This window comes from Lucilia sericata, unplaced genomic scaffold (genome assembly GCF_015586225.1).
Source record: "Lucilia sericata isolate MDLA Ls3-8-SP2 unplaced genomic scaffold, ASM1558622v1 Contig001575F_arrow, whole genome shotgun sequence".
NCBI lineage: Eukaryota > Metazoa > Arthropoda > Insecta > Diptera > Calliphoridae > Lucilia > Lucilia sericata.
The window spans coordinates 87113-98001 of record NW_023995495.1 but is presented as its reverse complement, the minus strand read 5'-3'; positions in this window follow the sequence as shown (position 1 = coordinate 98001).

Genomic DNA, 10889 nt, shown 5'->3' with positions numbered 1-10889 from the left:
ACTATACACTAGACTATAGACTAGACTATAGACTAGACTATAGACTAGACTAGACTATAGACTAGACTATAGACTAGACTATAGACTAGACTAGACTATAGACTAGACTATAGACTAGACTATAGACTAGACTAGACTAGACTATAGACTAGACTAGACTATAGACTAGACTAGAATAGACTAGACTGACTAGACTAGACTAGACTAGACTAGACTAGACTAGACTAGACTAGACTAGACTAGACTAGACTAGACTAGACTAGACTAGACTAGACTAGACTAGACTAGACTATAGACTAAACTAGACTAGACTATAGACTAGACTAGACTATAGACTAGACTAGACTGTAGACTAGACTAGACTATAGACTAGACTAGACTAGACTAGACTAGACTAGACTAGACTAGACTAGACTAGACTAGACTAGACTAGACTAGACTAGACTAGACTAGACTAGACTAGACTATAGACTAGACTAGACTATAGACTAGACTATAGACCAGACTATAGACTAGACTATAGACTAGACTATAGACTAGAATATAGACTAGACTATAGACTAGACTATAGACTAGACTATAGACTAGACTATAGACTAGACTATAGACTAGACTATAGACTAGACTATAGACTAGACTATAGACTAGACTATAGACTAGACTATAGACTAGACTATAGACTAGACTATAGACTAGACTATAGACTGACTATAGACTAGACTATAGACTAGACTATAGACTAGACTATAGACTAGACTATAGACTAGACTATAGACTAGACTATAGACTAGACTATAGACTAGACTATAGACTAGACTATAGACTAGACTATAGACTAGACTATAGACTAGACTATAGACTAGACTATAGACTAGACTATAGACTAGATAGACTATAGACTAGACTATAGACTAGACTATAGACTAGACTAAGACTAGACTATAGACTAGACTATAGACTAGACTATAGACTAGACTATAGACTAGATATAGACTAGACTATAGACTAGACTATAGACTAGACTATAGACTAGACTATAGACTAGACTATAGACTAGACTATGACTAGACTATAGACTAGACTATAGACTAGACTATAGACTAGACTAGACTAGACTATGACTAGACTATAGACTAGACTATAGACTAGACTATAGACTAGACTATAGACGACTATAGACTAGACTATGACTAGACTATAGACTAGACTATAGACTAGACTATAGACTAGAATATAGACTAGACTATAGACTAGACTATAGACTAGACTATAGACTAGACTATAGACTAGACTATAGACTAGACTATAGACTTGACTATAGATAGACTATAGACTAGACTATAGACTAGACTATAGACTAGACTATAGACTAGACTATAGACTAGACTACAGACTAGACTATAGACTAGACTATAGACTAGACATAGACTAGACTATAGACTAGACTATAGACTAGACTATAGACTAGACTATAGACTAGACTATAGACTAGACTATAGACTAGACTAGATAGACTAGACTATAGACTAGACTATAGACTAGACTATAGACTAGACTATAGACTAGACTATAGACTAGACTATAGACTAGACTATAGACTAGACTATAGACTAGACTATAGACTAGACTATAGACTAGACTATAGACTAGACTATAGACTAGACTATAGACTAGACTATAGACTAGACTATAGACTAGACTATAGACTAGACTATAGACTAGACTATAGACTAGACTATAGACTAGACTATAGACTCGACTATAGACTAGACTATAGACTAGACTATAGACTAGACTATAGACTAGACTATAGACTAGACTATAGACTAGACTATAGACTAGACTATAGACTAGACTATAGACTAGACTATAGACTAGACTATAGACTAGACTATAGACTAGACTATAGACTAGACTATAGACTAGACTATAGACTAGACTATAGACTAGACTATAGACTAGACTATAGACTAGACTATAGACTAGACTATAGACTAGACTATAGACTAGACTATAGACTAGACTATAGACTAGACTATAGACTAGACTATAGACTAGACTATAGACTAGACTATAGACTAGACTATAGACTAGACTATAGACTAGACTATAGACTAGACTATAGACTAGACTATAGACTAGACTATAGACTAGACTATAGACTAGACTATAGACTAGACTATAGACTAGACTATAGACTAGACTAGACTAGACTAGACTAGACTAGACTAGACTAGACTAGACTAGACTAGACTAGACTATAGACTAGACTAGACTAGACTAGACTAGACTAGACTATAGACTAGACTAGACTAGACTAGACTAGACTAGACTAGACTAGACTAGACTAGACTAGACTAGACTAGACTAGACTAGACTAGACTAGACTAGACTAGACTAGACTAGACTAGACTAGACTAGACTAGACTAGACTAGACTAGACTAGACTAGACTAGACTAGACTAGACTAGACTAGAGACTAGACTAGATAGACTAGACTAGACTAGACTAGACTAGACTAGACTAGACTAGACTAGACTAGACTAGATAGACTAGACTAGACTATAGACTAGACTATAGACTAGACTATAGACTAGACTATAGACTAGACTATAGACTAGACTATAGACTAGACTATAGACTAGACTATAGACTAGACTATAGACTAGACTATAGACTAGACTATAGACTAGACTATAGACTAGACTATAGACTAGACTATAGACTAGACTATAGACTAGACTATAGACTAGACTATAGACTAGACTAGACTAGACTATAGACTAGACTATAGACTAGACTATAGACTAGACTATAGACTAGACTATAGACTGACTATAGACTAGACTATAGACTAGACTATAGACTAGACTATAGACTAGACTATAGACTAGACTATAGACTAGACTAGACTATAGACTAGACCAGCGGTTCCCACCGTTTTTTACTTCGCGGACCCCTTGAGGAATTTATTTAATTTCACGGACCCCATACATATTTTGATATCTTATTGTTATAAATAACACTGTGATACAAAAGTGAAGAAAAATAAAATGCAGGCGTTCTCATATACCAATTCTATTTCGTTATAGTCCATAGAGTACGAATATATTTTTAGTTTTCCCCTATCACTTCGTTAACTTACTTTTTAAGAGCAAAAGATGCGAAAAAGAGCCATTTTTGAAGTTTTAAATTTGAAAAATCATAAGTTTAGTAGTTTTCATCCGATTTTCAAATCCGATATTTTTTTTAATGATACAAGTGTCTTTTAATCCAAAAAAAGAAATCCAAAATTTATGGTCAAATGTCTGAGTTACGGTCGTTTAAGTAAAAAAACTCACACTTTTTTAAAAAATTTTCATTTTCATCATGCTCTACTTTGACCATGAGGCAGTGAGTTCATCTTTATTACTTTCCTGAAGAATCACATAAAGGAAGGTTTCTAAAACTTGTTATTTCATAAAAATCTATGAAAAACTGGATGATTTATGCCAATTTTTCTAATAGCATGTTTCTCGAATTTTTAATCCATACAAATTAATTTTTGTATAAAAATGTTTATAAACATTTTTTAAACTTGTTACAAAGAAAACCAGAAACATGAACGTTTTTGTATGGAAGGAAATGTGCTATATTTTTATAAAAACTTAGCACAACTCATAACCTTTTTCATCGATTATCATAAATTGACCATCATGGAAACCCAACTTAATGTGCCTTTTATACCCTACACCACTCTAGTGGGGGAGGGTATTATACGTTTGTTGCTGATGTTTGTAACACACAAAAATATTGGTCCTATACCCACCTTTACGTATACCGATCGACTCAGAATCACATTTTGAGTCGATTAAGACATGTCCGTCCGTCCGTCCGTCTGTCCGGCTGGCTGGCTGTCCATGTAAACCTTGTGCGCAGGGTACAGGCCGCAATTTTCAAGATAATTTTCCTTTTGGCACAAGGACGAAGCCTATTGAAAATGGTTGAAATTGGTCCATTATTTCACCTAGCCCCCATACAAACCGTACCTCCCGATTTGGGCTTTTTATGCCATAATTACGTCAAATATACTGATATCTCTCTAAAAATTGGCACAAATAAGTTTTATATAAGTATAAATTACACTGCAGATTTTCGTAATGATCGCCCCTTATTTGACCCTAGCCCCCATACAAACCCCCCTTCAAAAAATGTCTTAAACGTCTAAAATTGACTTGTAACCATTTGTATCGCAATGAAACTCAACATAATTAACTATTATTTAAAAATATATCCTTTTCCAAAATTTAATGAGGATCGGCTCATGATTGACTTATACTTCTATATAAAGCCTCATTTAGAAAATTTGGTTTTTTATCAATAAATTGCTTAAATACTTTGGAATTAAGGTAAATTCAACATAAAAGTTTCTTTGTGAAAATAAAAATTTTTAAAATATACTCATGGTGTAGGGTGTTATATGGTCGGCCATGCCCGACTATACTTTCCTACTTGTTTCAAATGTAATAAAAGCTAAAGTTACTGCTTCATGGCCAACGTAGAGCAGTATGAAAATTAAAATTGTGAAAAAAGTGTGAGTTTTTTTACTTAAATGGCCGTAACCAAGACATTAATCATAAATTTTGGATTTATTTTTTTGGGTTGAAAAACAACACTTGTATCTTTAAAACAAAATATCCAATTAGAAAATCGGTTGCAAACTACCAATCATATATTTTTTTTAAAGTTAAAACTTCAAAAATAGCTCTTTTTCACAACTTTTGCTCTTAAAAAGGAACTAAACGAAGTGATCGGGAAAATTAAAAATAAATTCCTACTCTATGGACTATAACGAAATGGAATTGGTATATGAGAACCCCTGCATTTTTTGCTGTATCACTGTGTAATTGTTCGTCCGAAAATTGTCTTAGTCCTGGTCCATAAACCCTATAAAATATTCCCGTACATTGAGAACATTTAGTATTTCGGAGATGTTTTCAATTTCATGGTTTTAAATATATAATGACTTCTAACATGATGTTTAATTTTATGATCGTGAGAGCTTTCATGTTCATTTTTCGTCAAGGTAGAGAAAATGTTTCTTTAACAAGTATTGTCGACATGTGCTTAAAGAGTCATGTTTCTAAATTTTTTTGCGATTGCATAGGAGTGAGCTGAGTATGTAAGCTAAGTTTTCGGGAAAATATGTGAAAGTTAGACTTCTTCGATGTTGTTGCGGAATGCGTTACCCACATAAAATATGACCTGAACTCTTTGCGAATGTACTGTGAATTTGGATCTTAAATTTGAATTTTAAAATACCTACGAATTATTTTACTGCGTGGTTTTGACTATTTACGCAAAACGCTATGAATTTTCTGATGTTGATTAGTAATATTGGACAACAAAATGAAGTTAAAATCTGTGTATCACGTTGGAATGGAATATTTATATTTAAAATTAACTAGATTAACACTTTTGCTTACAATTTAAAAAAATATTATGAAATGTGACCTAACTTCATATTCCGGGATACCAGTATCAGTATTTAATTCTAAGGCAAATCATTATCCGTCTGCTATAAAAACATTTATTTCGATACATATATATTTAAAAAAATTACAAATCACGTAATACTTTACTTTATAAAAGTGAAACAATAAATTTGTAGGGCCTAGCTTCATCCTGATAAACGACCGAAACAATAAAATTCAAAGAGTCACCAACAAATCTGGGATTATTGAATAAAATGTGTATTTTAGTATTTATGAAAAATTTGGAGATATTTTTAATATTTTGTAACATATAGAGAATATTTTTATTCATGATTTTTTTCGTTCGTCTTCGCGGACCCCCTAGGATTTTGCTACGGACCACTAGGGGTCCGCGGACCCCCTTTTGGGAACCGTTGGACTAGACTATAGACTAGACTATAGACTAGACTAATAGACGACTATAGACTAGACTATAGACTAGACTATAGACTAGCTATAGACTAGACTATAGACTAGACTATAGACTAGACTATAGACTAGACTATAGACTACACTATAGACTAGACTATTGACTAGGCTATAGACTAGACTATATGCTATACTGGATTATAAACTAGACTATTAAGTAGACTTTACACTATACTATAGACTAGATCATAACTATCCATAGGGCATTCTAAATTCGCCTTAAGCTCCAAAATAACAAAATAACTAAAAACATTTATGTCTGCATAATCATAAAAAGACTGAATGTCGAAAAGAATGTTGCCGAACATGCTGCAACAATACAGGAGCTACAATAACAAACAAATCCACATAGTAAAAGTAATGGACAGAAATTTCCAAAGTGCATTGAATACTAAAGAAATTGATTAATCGTGTGGAAATAATGTTTATGCATTTTGTCATAGTTAACACTTTTGCACATTTTTGTATTTTTTTTGAGAGGAAGCCGTAATAACAACTTTTTTAAAGCATAAGAGTGACGAAATGATGGAGAACAAGATTTCCGGTTATTTTCATACAAATTTGGTCAAAGCTATGCGAAAGTTTAATTTAAAATTTTCATTCGCAAAATCTGGAAGTTTTTGAACTCAGATTGCATATTTAATCTCTTTTGAAGAAACACTCCCTCCAGTTAACTCTTTTTATGTTCATTCACCCAATTGTTGCTAAATTAATCAAACGATTCAAATTATTTCTTAATTTTAATTGTAAATACCATTAAAATCGCAACAAACATATACAAATGCATATAAACATATATATATGTATACATATGTATGTAATTAAGAGGTTAAACTTTAACAAGTACTTTAAATTCTTTACACATAGCCGCAATAAATAAATAAATTTAATTGCATTTACTAATGATTAAAAAAGTGAAGAAATTCTTATAATTATGTACGTTAAATAATTATGCACTGTTAAATTATACATACATACGTTAAAATAAAGTATAAAGGTGAGTAGGTGTAAAAATATATGAGGCATGTGTAAATGTTTGATGTTAAGAGCATAAGTTTGTATGTGTATGTGGTTGGAAATATTTTCATGTGTTTATAAAAGTGTAAAAACCAGGTCGTAATTCTTAACTTAACTTTGTGTTACTCTGTAGCTGCAGTAGTTGTTTTAGTTGACTGGTTAGCTTCTTCTTTGGCACCTTCTCATTCCTAGCTATTTTTAATGCGAGGAAACCCCATGTCATCAACTAGGTGCTCTTTAATAAAATTTCAACAAATTACTTTACTTTCCATATTCTTTTTTTCGTGTACCTTGGAATCTGGCAATTAAAGAGACAGTGGTTTTACTCTCTAAATAAGCTGTAATTTATGCTAAAAGTAGCTAGACTAATCTTGACTATAATTCAGAATATAGTCTGAAATATCCTCTAGTCTGTAGTCTAGTTGATAGTTTGGACTCTGTTCTCGTCTATATTCTTGTCCTTTGTTTTGACCATATTATAGTCTGTTATCTGAACTATAGTCTAGTACGACGTATAGACTATAGAATAGTCTAGTCTATATTCCGGAATATAGACTACACGCTGGGCTGGGAACTGAACTAAAACTGAACTAGAACTGAACTAGAACTGAACTAGAACTGAACTAGAACTGAACTAGAACTGAACTAGAACTGAACTAGAACTGAACTAGAACTGAACTAGAACTGAACTAGAACTGAACTAGAACTGAACTAGAACTGAACTAGAACTGAACTTGAACTGAACTAGAACTGAACTAGAACTGAACTAGAACTGAACTAGAAACTGAACTGAACTAGAACTGAACTAGAACTGAACTAGAACTGAACTAGAACTGAACTAGAACTGAACTAGAACTGAACTAGAACTGAACTAGAACTGAACTAGAACTGAACTAGAACTGAACTAGAACTGAACTAGAACTGAACTAGAACTGAACTAGAACTGAACTAGAACTGAACTAGAACTGAACTAGAACTGAACTAGAACTGAACTGAACGAACTGAACTAGAACTGAACTAGAACTGAACTAGAACTGAACTAGAACTGAACTAGAACTGAACTAGAACTGAACTAGAACTGAACTAGAACTGAACTAGAACTGAACTAGAACTGAACTAGAACTGAACTAGAACTGAACTAAACTGAACTAGAACTGAACTAGAACTGAACTAGAACTGAACTAGAACTGAACTAGAACTGAACTAGAACTGAACTAGAACTGAACTAGAACTGAACTAGAACTGAACTAGAACTGAACTAGAACTGAACTAGAACTGAACTAGAAACTGAACTAGAACTGAACTAGAACTGAACTAGAACTGAACTAGAACTGAACTAGAACTGAACTAGAACTGAACTAGAACTGAACTAGAACTGAACTAGAACTGAACTAGAAACTGAACTAGAACTGAACTAGAACTGAACTAGAACTGAACTAGAACTGAACTAGAACTGAACTAGAACTGAACTAGAACTGAACTAGAACTGAACTGAACTAGAACTGAACTGAACTAGAACTGAACTAGAACTGAACTAGAACTGAACTAGAACTGAACTGAACTAGAACTGAACTAGAACTGAACTAGAACTGAACTAGAACTGAACTAGAACTGAACTAGAACTGAACTAGAACTGAACTAGAACTGAACTAGAACTGAACTAGAACTGAACTAGAACTGAACTAGAACTGAACTAGAACTGAACTAGAACTGAACTAGAACTGAACTAGAACTGAACTGAACTAGAACTGAACTAGAACTGAACTAGAACTGAACTAGAACTGAACTAGAACTGAACTAGAACTGAACTAGAACTGAACTAGAACTGAACTAGAACTGAACTAGAACTAGAACTGAACTAGAAGAACTAGAAACTGAACTAGAAAGAACTAGAACTGAACTAGAACTTAACACGGTTTTCAGAACTGAACTAGAACTGAACTAGAACTGAACTAGAACTGAACTAGAACTGAACTAGAACTGAACTAGAACTGAACTAGAACTGAACTAGAACTGAACTAGAACTGAACTAGAACTGAACTAGAACTGACTAGAACTGAACTAGAACTGAACTAGAACTGAACTAAACTGAACTAGAACTGAACTAGAACTGAACAGAACTGAACTAGAACTGAACTAGAACTGAACTAGAACTGAACTAGAACTGAACTAGAACTGAACTAGAACTGAACTAGAACTGAACTAGAACTGAACTAGAACTGAACTCGAACTAAGCTGAACTGAACTATAGTCAGAGCTACAAAATGGTTGTGTCATAGTCCGACCACTGTCCACCGGTAGTTTGGGTGATTGTATATACATTCAACATTTCATACGTTTCGTTTAACAATAAATTTGCGGTTGAATGCAACGCAACTGGTATGTTGTTCACTTTTTTTTCTTCCCTTCTGCTGCATGCTGCTGGTTCATCTTCTTTTCACCATCTCATCCATTTCTTCTTTTTTCATTATTTCCAAAAAACCACAAAGTGGTGACTTAACACGGTTTTCACTCACACTTCGAGATCTTACCTTGGTTTGACAACATCCTTCGCGTTGGTTGGTGCAACAAACTCTTGCATGTTATAATTACTGGCAGGCTTAACATAGTGGATACAAGGTTAACTTGTGGTCTTGTCCTTACATGAAATACTACAAAAGTTGATGGTGGGTTAAGGAACAAGCTTATCTTTCTTTCATTCATTCTTTAATTTTTTTTCGTGGTTTTATTTGTGCAAACTCTGGAATGTAGTGTGTGGCACGTAAAGTGAAAGCAACATACATATGTAAGAGTATGAACGCAACGACATCAAGACATAACACACATATAGAGAAAGACAGACAGTTAAACAATTAGTGTGGATGGTACAAGTATTTGAATAAAATTCAACAAAGTTAATTACAAAATAAAATGTTGTGACATTTTAAATGTGACATCCGGGAAGGAGGGTAAAAAATTAAATCCTTTTACAAAGTACCAACTATTAAACAGAGCACACACTTTTAGATAAACATTCCTTAGATATCAAAGGTGTTTGAAGTAGAAACACTTCAAAGGGTATTTTTGGTGATGTGTTTGAGTTTTTTTCCAAATAAATTTAGTTTGTGTCATGGTAACTCACTCAAAGGGATGGTAAAAATATAATTTTAAATGATATATTATGTTAAGGGTAAGGGTCTTATGTTAGTCTACTCTTTTCATTGAAAACACTTACTATAGGTAATTTTTAAAGAGAATAATTGGTTATTTGACAAAATAATTACCTTAACTAAGTAATTTTTGTAAGTACATCATTTTTAGTTCATTTCTAGTTCAGTTCTAGTTCAGTTCTAGTTCAGTTCTAGTTCAGTTCTAGTTCAGTACTAGTTCAGTTCTAGTTCAGTTCTAGTTCAGTTCTAGTTCAGTTCTAGTTCAGTTCTAGTTCAGTTCTAGTTCAGTTCTAGTTCAGTTCTAGTTCAGTTCTAGTTCAGTTCTAGTTCAGTTCTAGTTCAGTTCTAGTTCAGTTCTAGTTCAGTTCTAGTTCAGTTCTAGTTCAGTTCTAGTTCAGTTCTAGTTCAGTTCTAGTTCAGTTCTAGTTCAGTTCTAGTTCAGTTCTAGTTCAGTTCTAGTTCAGTTCTAGTTCAGTACTAGTTCAGTTCTAGTTCAGTTCTAGTTCAGTTCTAGTTCAGTTCTAGTTCAGTTGTAGTTCAGTTCTAGTTCAGTTCTAGTTCAGTTGTAGTTCAGTTGTAGTTCAGTTCTAGTTCAGTTCTAGTTCAATTCTAGTTCAGTTCTAGTTTAGTTCTAGTTCAGTTCTAGTTCAGTTCTAGTTCAGTTCTAGTTCAGTTCTAGTTCAGTTCTAGTTCAGTTCTAGTTCAGTTCTAGTTCAGTTCTAGTTCAGTTCTAGTTCAGTTCTAGTTCATTTCTAGTTCAATTCTAGTTCAGTTCTAGTTC